Source organism: Trachemys scripta, chromosome 13, assembly GCF_013100865.1.
Source record: "Trachemys scripta elegans isolate TJP31775 chromosome 13, CAS_Tse_1.0, whole genome shotgun sequence".
Taxonomy (NCBI): Eukaryota; Metazoa; Chordata; order Testudines; family Emydidae; genus Trachemys; species Trachemys scripta.
Window position 1 is genome coordinate 23673949 of NC_048310.1, and position 19215 is coordinate 23693163.

Below are 19215 nucleotides of genomic sequence, written 5' to 3' on the forward strand. Positions count from 1 at the left end.
TGAGTTGTACATCTTCGTAACTCACTCATAAAAAATAATGTATTATCCCATTCTCAATAATGATATAACTTCTATTTTTATCATACCTCTTCAGAATAAATTGTTCTAAATTGGATTATCCTGAGATACAGTAAGGAATGTAAAAAAATTACATTGTTATTTTAAAAATTTACATTGCTATGTATAAAAATCATAATCTTCTCTCTGTGCTTTTGAACTGTCATGTTATTCCCACTGTTATGAAATCAAGCTGCTACTGCCACACCTAAAATCAAATGCAATGCACATTACATCCCTTTGCATATACAATGTATTTGTTGCCTTAATCACAAAACCACCAGACAGTATTTTTATGACTATTTCTTTGTTATTGACAAATCATGTATGTAGGTAACACACAAATCTGCATGCAAAGGCTCATAAAAGCCTCAGATTTCTAAATCAACAGATGAAAAATCCCAAAATAATAATGTACAGATGTTCCTTATTTAAATGAGATGTTGGCATTTAATGCTGCCAATCAAATGTGATAAAATTTGTGAACTTCCAGGTATTCAGCATTTACAGTGGATAATTTTTTTAATCAAATGATCATTCCAGATGACTGAAAAAAATTATTGTTCAATAAATATAAAATGGTATATTATTGATGCTATCTTTGGATTACTATACAAAAGGTCAATTGAATGATATTGTTCATTACCAGATCCTTTTCCTTTTACATCTAAGGTTGGTTGTTTTTGCTGTCCTTAAAACTGAAATACTTCACTAAAAGTACATTATCTGTATAGTAATCCTCTTCTCGAACATAAAATGGAATATCAGTTTCTAATCCTCCACAGATAACCATTCCAATCCATAGTATGTTTTACTGTAAAGACAGAGTAATACAATATGTTTGATAAATCATATGTGTACTGTGTACAAGGAGAAAGGTTTCTCTCTTGCCCTACAAGATGCACCTGTATTAAAAAAAAAACACATTAAATGTTGCCATTGTAGAATCTTGAGAAGTTTTATAACAGAGACATCTAAGCTTAGAAGAAGGAAGGTGGTCTATAGGTCAAACAAGTTTCTGATGAGAACTGATTAAGCCAAAGTACTATTCCACTGATTATAAGTTTTCATCCAGGCATCAAATCCTTGAGTCTTCTATTGGTTAAATAAAGCTGATCTTTATGTATTTCAAAGCAAAAGGAAAATGAAATCCTCCCCAGCTCTTTTACTTGATTTGGAGCCATCTAGGTATGCACACTGGGTGTGTAACCAGCCTCTAACTACTGGGGATTGGAAGGAATTTTTCCTTGGGCAAAGATTATCCCATAATTGCTAACTGCAGGGTTTTCTGAACCTTCCTCTGAATCAGCTTCTCCTGGCCACTTTCAACGACTGGATACTGTACTAGATGGCCCACTGGTATAATCCAAAACGGCAATTCGATGAGCTTTGTCAATTGGCTTTGTCTGGCCAATTGTTAGCCTAACTACAAGAATTTATTGCAGTTACCCTTACCCGCGCTCCCTCCCCTCTCACACCTATTGCTGGTCACACTCACTTACTGCATCTTGTCTTAAATGAAGCCCCAATCCAGCACCCTGAACCCGGCTGGCAGACCTGTGCACCCAAGCCCCACGGAATTCCAGGGGCTGCCTGGCTGGAGGATCAGGACCTTAGAATGGTAAACTCCTCAGGGCAGGGTCCATGCCATGCTATGTGTACAGTGCTAAGCACCACTGCATTGCACTTCTGATCCCTTTGGGTACTACTCTAATACAAATGCATAAATCAATGCCAATACAGTAAGACTCTATAAAGAAGCCACCTAAAGACACCACAGCAGCATGCCCGTAACACCACTGTATGAAGGATAGCAAGTTATGGATAAAAGGACAATGTAAAAGTAAACCTCGTTACCCAATATGCACATAATTTAGTAAAATGTTTGTATAAAATATTTTGGGGATATTTTTCTTAATGCAAGGATTTTTTTTAATGATTTTAAAGTCTTTTTAAAATTAGCATTACAGAAGAGAGTAAATGCATAATTAAAAATTAATTAATTAACAAAAAAGGAATTTATTACCTGATAATTAGTTCACTGTGACTCAGTTACACCCGTGCAGAATGATGAGTAACTCAGGCAGGCAGGCTGCAACCTATCATGAGCCATCATTTTATTTCCCCTGTCCCCTAATTTACTTCTCTTCCAATGTGTAGCAGGGTGGTCACTAACCCTCATGGCCGGGGGTCCTTTGGCAGGCATCCTCCCCTCTTGCTGGCCCCTGAAGCACTCCACACAGTCCCCCTGTGGCTCACAGCACCCTTACCAGGGCTGAGTTCACGCAGTCCTCAGAGTCCTTAATCACAAAATAGTCCAAACACTCCTCCATGAATCCCCAGTATAAAGTCCATAATCCTAATTCAACAGTTCATACTTAGCTCTGGTTCTTCTGCCACACCCAGGGCTCTTCCTCTGTCAGTCTGCTCCCCCCAAAGCCACCGGTCCCAATCCTTTCTGGCTGGAACTTAGCCCTCTGGCCCTGGCTTTCTTCTCCTTCAGAGTCTCTCCTGGTCTGAAAGAGCATGTGGTCTCCATACTGCCCTCCTCCAGAGAACTCATCCCAATTAGCTGAAAGAGAGGGGAGCCCTGCCTCACCCTACAGTCCATGGCTCCTCTTCGCAGGCCCTTAAAAGGAATGATGCATGGGGGGTTTTCCCTCCCATACAACTCCCAATTATCCAGGACCACTTCTTCCCTTCTGCTACCAGGCCATTTTCTGGGCCTTTATTCATTCCAACACCTGGAATGGGGTCTTATGGAATCTTTTATTCTTAAAGGGCCAGAACACCATTTACATACTGGAAATCTCTGAGAACCAGCAAAACTGAGACATATGGAGGACAACGTTTCTTCTACTATATGCACTGTATTATGCCCAAAAATGCCCATCTAAAGCGGCATGGGACATGGGAGCGACTAAGTCACAGAGATATGCCTTGGTTATCAGCAAGAAAAACAGCTTCTAAGTAACACCATCTCGGCAGTGAGACAAAGCAAAAATAAAAGAAAGAGCCAATATAAATGTTCTTGCAAGGTATATCAACATAATTTTCCAAACCGGGAAAGCAAAGGTCAGTGACTACATTAAGGGTCAAGAGTCAGACCCACAGTCATTAATTCATATAACCAAGTGAATATTAAAAAAAGCATCTCAAGTCCTCCATAGATACAAACCTTTTGTCCCCTTTTTCAGGCAAAGAGGTGGCCACTGAACTAGAAAAAATACCCCTAATCTTTATTGCAGACTGGAGGCTTTGCGTCTGATATAACTTTGTGAGTAAAGATTACCCCAACCACAAATATTGAGCTCTTTAGAGAGCTCCTCAAGAAGAGAAAAACAGATAAATTAGCCGCCAGGAGAAACACTTTCCCTCTCTCTGAAGAAGCAGCTGGTATCATCATGATTTCAAGTTTTTACTTAGATAGAGTCTGGTATCAGAAAGAAAAAGGACCAAGGTCAAATCTCCAAACTGTGGTAACTATGAGTCTAACCAAAAGGAACTGTTAGGTACATTTGAGATTGATTGAAGAGGAGAAGCTTCTCTGATTGAAAGAAGAGAGGGAGAAATAGAGAATGTCCATCCTAGACTGTTGTTACATTACAACCTGAGATCCATCATTAATTTAGTTCACTTGTTTACTTTGGGAGGAAATGCACTGAGCAAGCTACAGAGAGACAAACTGTTCCTGCTGAGAGGGACTGTTGCATAAGTGGGAAAAGAGGAAAAGTTTGAGGGGAAAAAATCTTCTAAACAGAAAATAAGGAATTTGAGGCCAAATCTTCAGCTGTTGTAAAATTGTGTAGGCCTATTGAGTTTAATGGACTATACCAATTTACATCAACTGGCCATTGCAGCAAACAATTCAGTAAGATTGAGCTGAGATTGAGGAAAGAGGGCATCAAATGGAGCCTTTCCAGAGACTGCTATTGAGCTGTTCCTTAGTGGTGGTAGATGAGGGTGTGGGAAACCTCTCTTAGGTAGTGAAAAACCAGAAAAAGAAAACAGGACTTGTTTGTGTTTTTAAGGCATCTATCAGAGGGAGTCTCTCTCACTGCTGAACTCCTGATGGCCAATCACATTCAAAGGCACAAGAGAGGACAGAAATCACAGCATACACACCTTGAAGCTGCCAGAGTCAATACCATACAATTGTACACATGTTACACTGATGGCTTCTCTTGCTCATCTACCCACTTTCCAAAGCCTCACTGTATTAGCCTATATTGCTAAAGAGAAACTCCTTGACTTGCTGTGTAAATTCATATAAGCTGCTGCACTCCAGAGGTAAGCCACCAAAATAACAGAGATAATGTTTGCCCTCTCTTCAACCCAGAGGAAGGGAGAGGGGCTGAACATTTAGAGTGGAAAGGTAGCAGATAAGAGGACACAAATATCTGATCCTGTAACTGGCCCCCACACCAGCCTGACTGATGTAAGGGAAGGCACTGATCATCCTCCTTTGGTGGCAACTAAGTCACAAAAATATTTTTATTTACTGATTACATTTAAGAAGCCCCACTTTTCCCCAGAGTTCACAGCTACAATTCAAAAATATTTTGAGGTCAGGACTCTGCAACAAGCTTCTTAGTTGCTTTTAGTAATAAGATAATTATCTGTAACTATATAAGGAATTACTATTTTTAAAAAATATCACATAAAAATAGCTTTCATTTTTCCCAATGTGTAGAAAAGATTCTCTGCCTACAACTCAAATTATCATTCTTTCCTTTGTGCAAAACGAATTGACCCAGAAAACTAAAAGGGTAACAACCCATATTTGCTGGGCTTATTCAGCAGCCAAAAGTTCATGAAAAACACTGTTGTGTATCACATAGCAACCACTTGATGCCTATTATCAAAATACAGTAGTTATTGAAAAAGTAAAATCTTGCACTCTAAAATATAAAGCAGGGCTGTAATGTGTGTTTAGTTTTCTTGGGATATATTCAAGCCTTGTCATTTTCTGCCTTTCCACAGCTTTGGCATACTTGGTCAGCTATGCACTTTTCAGTTATGCACCGGGGGAGAAGGGGGGGACTCCTGCGGTGTTTTGCATAGAGGATACTGTGAATTGAGACCAGGGTTTGAGATCACTGTTAAGAGAGGAATTATATGTGCTCTATTTTTGCACAAGTATATTCATTTTTTAAAATGTCATACAAGAGTTTGGGAGAGAAAAGTAAAGGGTGATGATTATTGATTCAGCACTATCCCTGCGGATTGTTGGCTACCCCCAGAGAAAACCACCACCAAATCCCCAGCAAGTAGTCTATAGGTGGACAGATGTCACATTGGCAGTTTTGAATTTGTTTTTCATACCAGCTCTAGTTTTAAGCCAGGATTGTGTGGCAATCTCTTAGCAGAATTTCATATCAGAAAAACTGTAAACTTAGGCAGAATGGGAGAATGCTGTTTCTCCAAATTCTTTATTTTATTTTTAACACAAAAAAAAAGCTTATATATTGGAAGAAATAGAAAGTGTATTGTGGAAACAGTACAGTATTAGCAATCTGGGTTAAAAACTGGAGGAGTGTTTTTATTCTAAAATATTTTTAAAGGAACAGCAGTTGTAGTAGCTGCTAGAAGAACTTGAGCTGTAGGGCAGGCTCCAATCTCCACAGGAGTCAATATAAAGATGCATTGTCTTCAACAAGAGTTAGATCAGACCACTACTTAGAATACAAGTCCAAGGCCAAAATAGATCTCCTTTAGCAACAGGAGTGGGAGATAAAGGGGAGGATGAGGAGGGAATAAAGTACCCCTGCGGTAGGCATCACATGCTATCTTCAAGGAGGTAATTTAAAAATCTCTAGAGTATAGTATTTTGTAACAAATGTCAAGAAGGAATTGTTGACTAGCTTAGCTTCCCTCTGCTATTCATAGGTAAGGCTGTACGCATGCAGGTGTGCAACATTTCCCTTTGTTTGTTCTATCATACAGTAATAAGCTTGTTCAGCTTATCTGTTTATCTAAAAGAGTGGTTAAAATTAATTTGAGTGGTGGAAATACGAGATCACCAGCAGCGTACAATAAGTGGCTAAGAAAGCTAAAAAGGGGAAAAAAATCAGAATGCATGTTATTTCTGAGGTACCTTACCTTGAGCCTACTGAATGCAGATAAGAGCATGTTTGCGGTTTCCATGATCTATCAAAAGAAAGTGAGTGCTAGGCAGTTAACCCCAACTTAATGTGTGAAGTAGCTAAGGTGTAGGAAGATGTGAGGGTGCATTAGGTAGCTAAAAATGAAGAGGTGGTTTTGATGTGATTGAAGATGGGTATGGCTGAATGTTTCCAAGATAAGATGGGGAACAAGGACAGAGTGAAGATGTAGCCTGCAATGCTGTATGTGCTTCTGCTCCTCTTTGTGAAAGCCCTGGGGGAAAGAAAAGACCACTTTCCCCACTCTGCTTCTTCACAGCACCCAAAGGCTATATACCTTCACCTATCCTCCCTTTTTACCTTCTTATGCATTGATATTGGAAAAAGTATATTATACTTATATGCCCACTTGAACAGAATATTTGCATTGTCAGATTGTAGATAGGTATATGAAATACACAGGAATTTCCTATATACAGGAAATATGTGGGTTGGTCATTGGTAGATGATCTTACCATGACTGGATAAGGTAAGGGTGGTAATTATAAATGATTAATGAATAGCTATTGTTACAGTAAAACAGTCTTGCCTAATTTACCAGCAAGATATTGGCATACTTAATAAAACAAAAAACGAACCATTAAATTTCAGTGAACAGTAAACTCATGAAAATGTTCCACTCTAACAAGGAGAATTTGTGCATAGAGCAATAAAGCAGCATTTTCTGCCCAATTCCATCCCATTCTGAAATTGTACATTTCTTTAGAGAGAGGGGATCTACAAAAAAAGGTTCAGATTATCAGAAGAGCAATACCAACAATATTTTTATGCAAATTATTAGGAACAGATGAACCAAACTGGCTTACCCAAGAACCAGTTGGAAAAATGGCTCAAAAGTCAAATCAAGCCTTACTTTGAGGAAAAAAGTAAAAATGATTAATTTTACACTTCTAAAGCAAACCACTTTCACAGTTTCATACAGATCTCAAAGCACTTCACAAACATCAGTTAAATTGCAGGACTCTTATGCGGCTGATAAGTGGTATTATCCCCATTTTATAGATGGGGGAAAATGTATGTTTCATGCTCAAAGTCACACAGTGATTTAGTGGCAATGCTGGGAGTAAAACCCAAGAGCTAAACTCTAAAGTCTAGGTATTGACCTCACTGGTCCTGTGAGATAAACATTGATCAAATGAGATAAATGTAGTCTTAGAAAGACAAAAAGTCTTGTTTGTGTTTTCTTTCAAGGATTAGGCCCCAGTACATTTCACGTTTTGAGATCACCTCTTTTTGTTTATCCTACCAAAATTTGCCTGTTGAGGAATCAGTATTTAGACTTAAAGCAGGATCTGGTTTATGCTTTAGGCTTTGGAACTGGGATCGGAGGTAAATCAGGACTATGAATTTGGCTCCAGATTCATTATGCGAATATTTCACAAAGATTTCAGTTACATCAGAATGTGAAACGGAAAAAAAAATTCTCAACATGGATTGTACCTGCTATCCAGGATTTGAATCCAAAACCTTATTCTCCACTGAAATACAAAGGGGCTCAATTCAAGGTTTCACTCTTGGTCCATCTCTATTTCTATGTAGACAACAGTTCTAAGTAAAGTGATAGGACTAGATTGTGTAGTCCAGCCAAGCTGCACTCAGTGCAAGAACAGAGAATAGGCAAAGGTGGCTTTAGGTTACTTTTGCGACCCTTGATCCTTAGCCAGTGGAGTGATGGGCCAGTCCCCTGGTGTAGATTAGAACAGCCTAAAGGCTGCTGTATACTGCACTAACTGCCAATAGGATTGCTAGAGTGCAGAAAAGTCCTAGCTACCCACCGCTCTGTCTACCAGACATAATCCCCTGTGCCATGAGGAGAGTGGCACAGGAGCCACTACTGTAGCTCTACATGATCCCAGGATTCCCCTGTTCAAGAAGAATAAGCCTTCACTGGCTGGAGCTTTTGAGGCATCTTTTCAAAGGAAGACTGGCACAAAGCTTCCTTAATGGACTGGTGCATTTGTCCCACAGACTGCCCCATGGACTTTTCATAGAGCCTCCTGCTGGACTAAATGCTGGGAAGTTTAATGGAAGGAACAAGAATATTTTCAGAGAAAAAATTGATGAAGATTTGAAAATGCTTTAGGTCATGGACTATCTAGTGCAAAATCTACCAAGACTATTGAGGAAAGTTCAAGAAGGACTGATGGAGAAATATTCTACTTAAAATTAAATTCTTTGTTGGAAAAAGAAAACTATGACATACCCTAGAACTTGACACTATGACCACTACAACTTCAGGATTCATGAGTAATTAAGCAGTACAATACAAGGTAACCTGCACATGTAACCTGACTGTTCTAACCCAGTGAAAATACGACAACTTTTAGGTAGCAGCATTCAGTGGCCTGGCCAGTACAATTTTGTTTGAGCTTTAAGTCGATTTCTGCTAGTCAACTGATTTTTGGCTGGCCTCTAGGACAGATTTCACTGTACATTAAACATTTACTTCATTATTTAAAATGGGGAAGCAGTTTTTTTTATCTTGTTTGAACCCCTTGAAATACAAAGACAAAAGTTTCATGCTTTTTCTTTTTTCTGACTTGCTATTATATCACCAAAGATCAGTTTTATAGAGCAGATGAGAATGTCTTCGATTTAAATGATCAAGATACAAAATTGCATTCAATGCAGCAGAGAATAACATGATTACAAATACTGCAAGTAATATTATTATGTGACATATAACAATCACAGTCTAATTTTTTTACTAAAAATATGTGTAAAGCTTCACAGTTTATATATTTGTATTGAAAATATTTTTCCTCATTTAAGCTGATTGCACATTTCAAATCATATACAGCTGTACTTTTTAGCCTAAATCAAAGAAGGAATCCATACAGAACTGCACAAGTATTTTGGGTGTTTTTAGACATTGTTGCTACTGACAAGATTAAAATATTTTTCTCATTCATTATTTATATTGATGTGGTGAAACAATGTGAAAGCATATGCATTTAACACCATGTCACAAAGTAGAGCTAAAATGTGGACATACTGTTCCACTGAGATTTAACTGTGAAATTGGTTAAGTATATGTCACCCTGTCTACAATAATGATATCTTTGGGTGATGAAGATTTAAGATGCTTTGTAAAGATGGCATGTTATCCAAACTCTTAAACCACACTGATTATGAATGTCAAGTATCAGAAGGGTAGCCGTGTTAGTCTGAATCTGTAAAAAGCAACAGAGGGTCCTGTGGCACCTTTAAGACTAACGGAAGTATTGGGAGTAAGCTTATGCTCCCAATACTTCCGTTAGTCTTAAAGGTGCCACAGGACCCTCTGTTGCTTTTTCCCCGATTATGAGGGGTTTTAAATAGATGTGCTAAGATTATCTCCTATATGAGAAAGAGCATTATGACTAGGAACCTTGTAGCCAGCATACAGGGATCACATGTTCAGAAAAAAGTAACACCAGAAAATAATTTTGATTTGACACCCTGATAGAGAAAATGTTTAACTCAAAAACAGTTGCAAACAGTTGGGCAGTTGCAAACTACCCAGAGTTTAGAGACAGGTCCCAGTATAACTTCAAGCCACTCCACCCAGCAACCCACCAACATTTTTTGGCATTTGACTTTGCCCTCTGCTTTGACAGTTTCTTGGACTGAGAGTACACAGTCCATATCTGAGAGTTGGAGGCTGGGATCATGCAATAGAACATAAGAACAGCCATACTGGGTCAGACCAAAGGTCCATCTAGCCCAGTATTCTATCTTCCGACAGTGGACAATACCAGGTGCCCCAGAGGGAATGAACTGAAATGTAATCATCAAGTGATCCATCCCCTGACTCCCACTCCCAGCTTCTGGCAAACAGAAATACCTGATTTTGGAGTCAAAAATGCATGGATGTATAATGGCTGAATCCAAAACCAGGAACAGCATTGCATGATTCCAACTGCCAGCTCACAGGGATTAATCTGCAGAGTAACTCTTTGCTAAGAGGCAAGGAATCTGCCAAAAAAAGAAGGTCAGAATAAAGTTATTGTAGCAAAATTGATATTGTTGGGTAGAATGGCAGGGAGTTACATTGGAACCTGCTTCCCATAGTGTGTGGGGCAGTGTGAGGAGAGCTAGGTTGGTGGTTTGGGGTGAGAATGAGTAGAAAGAAAAATAACATTTCAGACCAAACGCTTATTCTTACAAACTCTGATCTCACCTATTATAAACCCAGGGAAATATCCAGAAGGTGGTGAATGTTTAAAATGCGCCCTTTAACAAAGCAACACAATGTAACTGGTATCTTTCTTTACATGTCAAACAGTTTGCCTAACAAATCATAATAATGCAGAATGATATAAAATTCACCCATCAAGCCCAAACACAGGCACAAAGATTACCATGGCAAAGAATTGTGAATTTCATTAAATATGTTAAAGGGAAAAAAATCAGCTTTGAAAAATAGTAATCCTGTCTTTCAACAAAAATATTATAGGAAGCTATGAATTTGGTAGATCTGAATAGGATGTTGGTACATGTTTTACTAAGGTAATATAATGGCACACTATTATTAGATCACATTAATCATTACTGTGCCAAAGGCACTGACAGCACCACTGAAAAGGATTGAAAGGGCTGGTAATGGATATAAATTACCCATTGTGTGATAAAAGGATTTTTACTAAGAAGGTAAGAATAAAACAGCAAATTTCTAATATAACTGTTGTGTAAAAACCAAAATAAAAGTAATCCACAGTCAGTAATATCCACAAAATCAAAAAGTAAGCACTTTGAAACAAGATAAAGTCACAATAAAAATTGTATACAATGTAAAATTAATTTCTTGGTGCATAATATTGCTATCAATTTAAATGGTTTATGTGATGACCTCTAAGGAATATGGTCAAGAGAAAGATAGGTTTAGCTAATTAGAACTGAATATGAATTTATGTAAATATATTTAACTTCCTCAGCAGTATCAGAGGTTACAATGAACCCCAAAATTACAAGATGTGTTATAATTTTAATTTTCCCTTCTGTTCTCTCTAAGTTAAAAATTACAACAAATAACTGATCTCTGAAATGGTTTCATTTCGATTCCAAATGATGAAGCCATTAGAAAACAAGGCCAGCCTTTGCTGAGCTATTTAGCCATTTGACTGGTAGTTTTTTTGTTACCAAAGGTCCAATCCTACACCACTCTTTCACTCTGGCAAAAATCTTATAGACATCAATAGAAGTCAGTGAACTCAATAAGCCAGACTGTATCTTTATTTTACAACAGTGTAAATCCAAAGTAGCTCCACTGAAGTCAGTGGAGTTACTCCAGATTTAAATCAGTGTAATTTTGTCTGAGTTAATCGTGTAGGACAGGACACAGCATTCTTTATCAAATTTTAAAACTGTGGCTCAGATCCTCGCATTGGTGTAGTTTTATTGTTTATTTGTTTTTCTTTTATAGATGCAGACACCAATCCTGGAAATACTTAAGTATGTGCTTAACTTTACTCACATAAGTAGTTCCATTAACTTCAATGGGACAATTCATACAGCTAAAATTACTCACCTGCACATGAGTGTGCAAGGTCAAAAGCTTTGATGGGCCTGAATCTCCTCTCACCAGTTATACATCAGTGTAACTCCACTGAAGTACATAGAGTTAGTGCTGATTTACACATGTGTATAATTGAGAGGAGATTCAGGCGCCATGATTGTAATGTGAAAGTAACACAATAGGAATTCGACTTTGAACCGGAAGCCATCAGAATTTTGGATTTAAGAATCAGTTAATAATTGTAGAATTAGTTATAGGATACTTCCTAGAATAAATTACAGATTACAAAGCAAGACTTTTCTTCCAAATTTAGGACCCTGGGGCCTGATTCTGATTTCACACTGTTTTTTATCCCATTGTGAATCCAAAGGGTTAATAGCAGTTACTTTTGAACTGCACCGATACAGCTGAGAGGAAAATCAGGTCTATAACCTATTATGGAAAAACCCCATTGATTTAAGTAGGTGTTGTTCGCATAGTAATACAGAACAGAAAAGCGCCCTTAATAATATGCATGAGAGATCTTCAATAGAACTTGTTCAAAAAACAAAATAAGTGATAAACTGAATACAACAAACTCCAATCATGAGTTTCATGGATTTTTTTAAATCAACAATCTGCTGATAAAGTAATAAATGATGATTTATTTCTAATACAAATTTCCATACCAGCTGTGTAAGATGAGCTTTCATGATTTTACAAAGCAGATTTTTACTTGAAAAATCTATTCGTAATCAATCTACTATAGGCAGTTTTTCCCGGAAAGAATAAATTAAAATGTTTTGGTGGAGAGATAAGAAGATGCACAAGTTTGCTACAAAAACCAGATTGTAAATTGTTAATGCAGGTAGGTCATTTTAATGCAGTTTATTAAGGTGGTGCAACTAAGCTGTTTTGCATAAACCACATTCATAAACAGAGAAAAAGTTAGGCAATAATATAATGAATGATCCTTACCAGGTAACTCTCAAACCAATGAATCTTTCCCTTGGCTGAGAGAAATTCCTAGTGACGAGGGATAGGTACTGAAGGTCAGGAACTGTAAAAACAAGAGATGTGAGAAATTTAAAATATCAAAACGCTATGTTTAAACAAGTCTTTTAAACTAAAACTTTACAATGCCACCCCCAAGTAGTTCTAATGTAACAATGTATAGAGAATACTTAGGATGAGAGTATTAACAGGATTAACACTTTTTTTTTAAGGGCTCAATAATGCAAGCGTTTGGTGGTCATTTATTTTTGGGAACTGAAAAGTGCTTTCAGCTCTGGATTGTTCTGAGAGGGAAAACCTCTCTTCAAGACAATGCAGAGGAACAGAATGAAATTCTTCTGATCCTATCCCCTAGACAGTGCAGCAAGAGAGGACAAAACAGGATAAAACAAAAGTTGCATTGCAGACATACTCTAGAAACCCAGTTATTCTCTTTGACATTGATACTCTAATCTCTCAAACCGAGTCAGAGAGAACAACTACTAATTGTGTTTCTACTTTTTTAATTCCATTTTATAACAGAAATAAGTCCTTTGGAGATGATCTCATCTAATAAACCCCACTTAAAAGAGATAAGAGCCAGAAGTAAAAGCCAAGATACAATACTTCCAAGGTATTTGTCTGTAGAGAATTTAGGGACATTACATTAGTAACAAAGTAAAAACAAAAACAAAGGGAGCTCTTATAGCAAAATAAAGTTCACAATATTAAAGCTATAATCTACAGAATTTAAAGCTGAGAATTGTACGCATGTGTATGCCCATGCATGCCTGACAAATGAAATGAAAGATCATTCTCAAACAATACACTCTTCTATCTATACTAACTTAAGTAGTTTATACATCAGGCTACAGGCTCTCAAAACCCAGTACAGTCATCACAGCGTTAGGGCCCCTTCTTGCAGACTCTTGCTACCAAGCACAGCGCTTACTTCTCCGAGGAATCCCATTGTCTACAGCTGATAGTCGATGTTTGCAGAGTGGTTTGAACATTGGCCTGCTAAATCCAAGGTTGTGAGCTCAATCCTTGAGGGACCATTCAGGGATCTGTGGCAAAAAAATTCTGTCTGGGGATTGGTCCTTCCTTGAGCAGGGAGTTGGACTAGATGACCTCCTGAGGTCCCTTCCAACCCTGATATTATATGATTTTCTATGTCCTTAACTTCTGAGAGAAAAAAATAATTTCTTGGTCATTTTACTGCAGTTGGGCTACATCTTTCAACAATTAAATGAGAAAGGGTTGCGGAACTATGCCCTTTGTTCCCTCGAAGGGTAAATAATAATTGTGCTTATTTATATTGAAGGTCCAGGATACAACAATTTTACAACTCATAAATTCTGATTTTTTTTTTAATAAAATAGCCTTGTAACAACACACTAAAGATTTGGGACCCAACTTTCTCACTGACTTACACCTTCTGCAGTAATTTAAACCCCCTCTGGGGCCAGGACAAATAGCCTCTTGCCCCATTTATATCTATTTCAAAATGCTGCTGCAAGGTTATTTCCAGATCATCAATTTGACCACATCACCAGCTCCCCTTCTCCATTGCAGCAAACACAAACTATTTGTTTTCACTTTTAAGGCCCTTACAAGTCTATCCCTGCCCTACCTATCATTTTTTATAAAGTACTGAGCCATTGACCCGGGCCATTGTTCTGTAAATTATGCCAGTCTTGAGCGCCCATTTAAAAAGTTTTCTAGTAAGCACCTTTGTGGTTCTGCTATGCTGCCCCTCTTGCATGGGAGGAACTCCCCATAAAAATCTGCAAAGCCACCTCATTGTTCTCCCTAAGTCATTCATTAAGGTTCTCTTCTGCATGCTGCCCATAAAGAAAATCAAAAGTAGCTGGACAGCTGATTTGAGGCGACCCCCGTTTTTCATGTTTATTGGTATTATTTCATTGTTTCCTTGTGATCCCCCAGCTGTTTGTGTTATTCATCAGTTGTCTATAGTCTTATACTTAGATTGTAAGGTGGCAGGGACAGTCCCCTTGTTTGTGCTTGTGCAGTGCCAAGCACAATGGGGCCCTGCCCTATAGGTGCTATTGCAATACAAATAAATAATAATGCATCTGTGCACGGTGAATGCAAAGAAGGTGCAAACCATTCTCATTTGGATGTCCCATTTTTTGCAAGCATAAATGGCTATACCTGGTGCAAAACGGTGTAAAACCAGGCCTATAGTCTACAGCACTGGCAGAAGAGTATTTTAACCTTTCATAAATAATTTGGGTTTTCAAAGCCTGGTCAGTCAGATTTTGTCCCTCCTTAAAACCAAAATCAGGATCAGTTTGGATCCAGGTCACATTTATACATATCCCCACCCCCTTTCAGAATTCATATAAGTGATTCTGGTATATTGACCCTTCTCCAGTTATTTGAAAACAAACAGAGCATGAGCAAACTCCTGGACAGCTGTATCTATTAAAGCGTTTATCATATAATATTTCCAACTGTACAGTGTCTAAACGGAGGTGACATTTGGCATTTATTTATTTAGTTGATATCTTAAATTCAGATATACCTTTTTAGTGTTTACTTATAACTCATTCAAAGTAAGAATGCTGAGAACTAGAAACAAAGACGATAATAAACTGTTGCTTTAGAAAAGATGTTATCTCACTAAACGGGTTCTTAGCGTTCCTATGCCAACATCGTAGACTACATTTTTGCTACACTATTACAAGGCTATTTGTGTTAAAAAAAATTCAGATTTTACAAACACGCTCATGACTTGCAAAATTCTCAAGAATGATTCTCAAGGGGCTTTCACTAAGATGCTTTATAAATTCTGATGACAGACAGAACACAGTAAGGCTTCATCTCTTAAAGTCCTGTACTGATTTGTTTGGAGGCTTCGTGTCATTGATCAGCATGTCAATGTCTCTTGCAATCTGCTTTCCAGTTCATGACTGCGAGTGAACCCCTCAGGTTAAAAACCTTAAATGATTTAAGATCTGTGATAAGTAACCTCATGGACAAATTGGGAAAATCTGTAGCTTTGCACATTAAGCGGTAGTAGAAATGATTTAAAACCTTATAAAAAGATATTTTACTTACCTGTGCTAATATTATTCTAACATATTTGATACTGTGTAAAGCAGATATTTTAAAGGGGTAAGCTGCAAGCATGAAAACAAATTAAGATAGTTCCATTTATATCAAATTGGGCCACTTTAAAAAAAAATTTGCATTGCGCACCCCTGCAGACCAATTTATCAAACAATTGATCCTGCAGGAGCAAAATACCGGTGCAGTAGCTTTGGCCTCCCCAGTGAAAGAATCAGTTCCCTCCATGCACATGAGCAGCAATGAAAGTTACTGCACACAGCCCGTCTCTGCAAGAAGAATAAACCTGGGATGCCTTCACAAAAAGCCCGGTAAAGAGTACTGTGGAGACATATGAAATGTAATTATTCTTCACCTAAACATGCACATGTAACTCATTACTGTTAAAAGGAATCTCTCTCACACACGCACATTAAACAGAGAGAGGGATGTCTTCTCTGGGGAGGGGAGAAGGGAGGGATTTATGCAGGTGATAAGAATTATGTACGGAAAACTATCACACAACAATGGGAGAATAGACCCTTAAAGTATAGATTTACTCAGAACCGCTGGGAGCTTTTCCTGAGTGAGGAGAGATGGCGGATTTCAATCATCAGGGCCTCAGCACCACATCCTAGTCCCACTGAAATGAATGGAAAACTCCCATTGATTTCAGCGGGACAAGGACTGGCCCCTCTGTAAACAGACCTTTTGAGGAGATGACATGTCACATTTAACTAATTTTTCTCACTATCAGTTGTTCCCTGATGGCCTCACAAAAGCTGCTACAGATGCTATGACTGTTAGAAATGCATGGCCAGAAAGACAGACATGTAGGCAGGCGAACAGACTGAACTACACTAAGAGTCCAGTCCAGCAACCCTTCTATGGGAAAACTTTCAATTGAGTTCAGCGTTAATTTTGCATACACTGTAATTGCAGGTTAGGAAATACTGGGCCTTAAAGGCCCATTTTAATGTCACTGGGAGTTACATGCACAAATGGAGAGGGAGACCAGGCCCTAAAGCAGGATTTTGGCATTCATCTCAGTGTTTTTCTATTGTTCTCTAAGAACCAAGATTGTACCCTGAGAACTGGCACCACAGTTCTTGGGCCAGGGCATGATTTCAACTCTTGACACAGCAGGTTACACTGTGAACTGCTGACTTGACCTGCAATGGGGGCAGGCCTTTCATCCCACATGCTCTCTTCACTTGTACTTGGAGAGTCCCAAAAGTGAATACTGATTTGTGGGGTGGGGAGAGGGAGGGCAGAGAGTTTGTGGAAGGAATAAATAAACTTCCCACCACTAAAACAAATGCCCTTTCTTCCAGGTGAACCTGAACCTCTATTGCGGTGCAAGAAAGTCCCCTCATTTCACTGAGATATATGCAGCATACTACAAATTGCCTCTCCCTTATCTCCTTCTGGTGACAGCTAGCATGACCTGGCAGAGGGCTCAGCACAGGAATTACACCGTATTTGGCCTGCTTGTGATCTGTGCGAGTTTACAAAACCTTTGCGTAGAATAGTCCACTGGGGCACAATTTTTTTCCAATTCCTTGTTCTGACTCTGATTTTCCTACACAAATATATGAACTATGGACACTGTTAATCCTGGTTAATATTATTTGTGCAGCTTCAGGCTACAGAACTCATTCTGTGTGAAAACACCATTCATTAACAAAAAACATTCACAACTAGTCCCATTCATACCTAGTCCCAAGCTACTCTTGGTCATACAAGTAAACACGTATTTCGGCATTGTTCATTCCCATAGCTAGCTTTGTTAGGGCCTGATTTAAAGACAATTGAAGTCAGTGAAAAAACTCCCATTGACTTATGTGGGCTGTGGATCAGGTCCTTACTATAGCTCCATGGTTCAGCATGGCTGCTAATAACATCTGTACTGCTTGTGGCAAGCATGGTTTAACGGTGATTTGGCATTTACAGCTGTGGATTTGGAAGAGGGTAGTATTTAACCCCAGGAGCCCCCAGTACACACTTCCACTCATGTCAGCCAGTTCCAGATGCAGCTGGAGGGCAGTGGGTTTATATCATCATCAGTTAATTACATATTATGTGGGAAATCCTACCCTAAAATCCAGCACGGCTGTGCTGTGAGGTACAGAGGGAGAAGAGGGCATAAGGAACTTCTTCCTCGGTGCACATATCCATGGAGCAGCAGGGCAGAATACACTTCTAGGGCAAAATCCTGACCCTACTTAAGTCAATGGGACCTTTGCCATGAACTTCAACGAGGCCAGGATTTCACCCCCTGGAACTCCAGTGTTGGGAAGAAAGGGCCAGGGCAGTGCCTGCTAGCACTCCCCAACTCCAAGGGGAAGCAGTCTGCCAAATCCGTGGCATGATCAGGCCCTGGGCCCCGATGCATATACAAGAGCTATGGGAGGCTGACACCTGTTGTTTCCTTTCAGAGCAGCAGGAAGATGTGCTTCAGAGCATATCGCCCATGCTGTCAGTCTGCACACTGATCATTCTGGTTTGTATTTATCCATTTCTCTTCACTTAAAACAGATTTCCTAAAAAAAATTAGAAAGCTTAAAGGCAACAGATTCAGCAACCACTCCCTTGTATGTTGCGTACACCATGTATGTGTTAAAGGAGAAACCCTTAATTCTATATATAAGATAATAATCACTGATCAAGGAGACATTTTAAACCTATTCTTTCTAAATGCTTTCAGGATGCACAAGGAACAGGCATTTATTGCAAACTGATAGAATGAGTAGAAATAGGACAGAAAAGGTTTCCATCACCTACACAACTATATAGCATGTATATCTTCATATAGTACGTAACAAAAAGCCATGATGCTCACAGCCAATCAAATTACATTACTGTCTCTTTAATAATCAAATCCATGTGCACATTAACAGTGTTGAAAATTCAATTTAAACTCTTTGTCTGTTGCTGCTTACTCTAAAGATGGTCTTTCTTAAACAACAGAGCACCAAGGAGTCGTTAGGGCTCTCTCTTCATTACTTCAAAAAACCAATCATTAGACACCAGAGTATATACGTAATTAGAAAATCACTTCCTTTGCAATCCAAGCTAAGTAGTTTACATACTGTAATTACAGGGACAAAATCAATTTTTAATCATTTCACTGATTGGGCTCATCAGCTCTGTGGGAACATTGTAACCTGCTTGTTGTGCAAAAGCAACATCTGGGCTAAAACAATTACCCTTTGTTTGCTACAATATTCCTTAAATCTTTTTGCTTGCATAAAAAAATAAAAACATGAAGACAAGATATTTCGATGTCTTTTTGTCCTTGATCAACGTATATCCTAAAGTACTACTCGCAATGAGAGTTTAATGTTCCTCAGAATTTACAGTTTAACTGTACACTTCCAAGGAATGTATTTTTTCAGTGAGATAAAAGTATCTGATTGTTTTAAAGAACCATTCAGCTGGCTAATTGTTCCA

General features: G+C 38.5%; 1 protein-coding gene across 4 annotated transcripts in view; it reads right to left on the reverse strand.

The window, feature by feature from the left end:
* Positions 1–19215, reverse strand: part of ZNF536 (zinc finger protein 536) — a 417852-nt gene that overhangs the window by 344730 nt on the left and 53907 nt on the right. For all 4 annotated transcript variants that reach the window (XM_034788197.1, XM_034788198.1, XM_034788199.1 and 1 more), the window contains one exon: positions 12676–12757. The gene's annotated coding sequence lies outside the window, so the exon portion shown is untranslated. The remainder of the gene's footprint in view (positions 1–12675; positions 12758–19215) is intronic.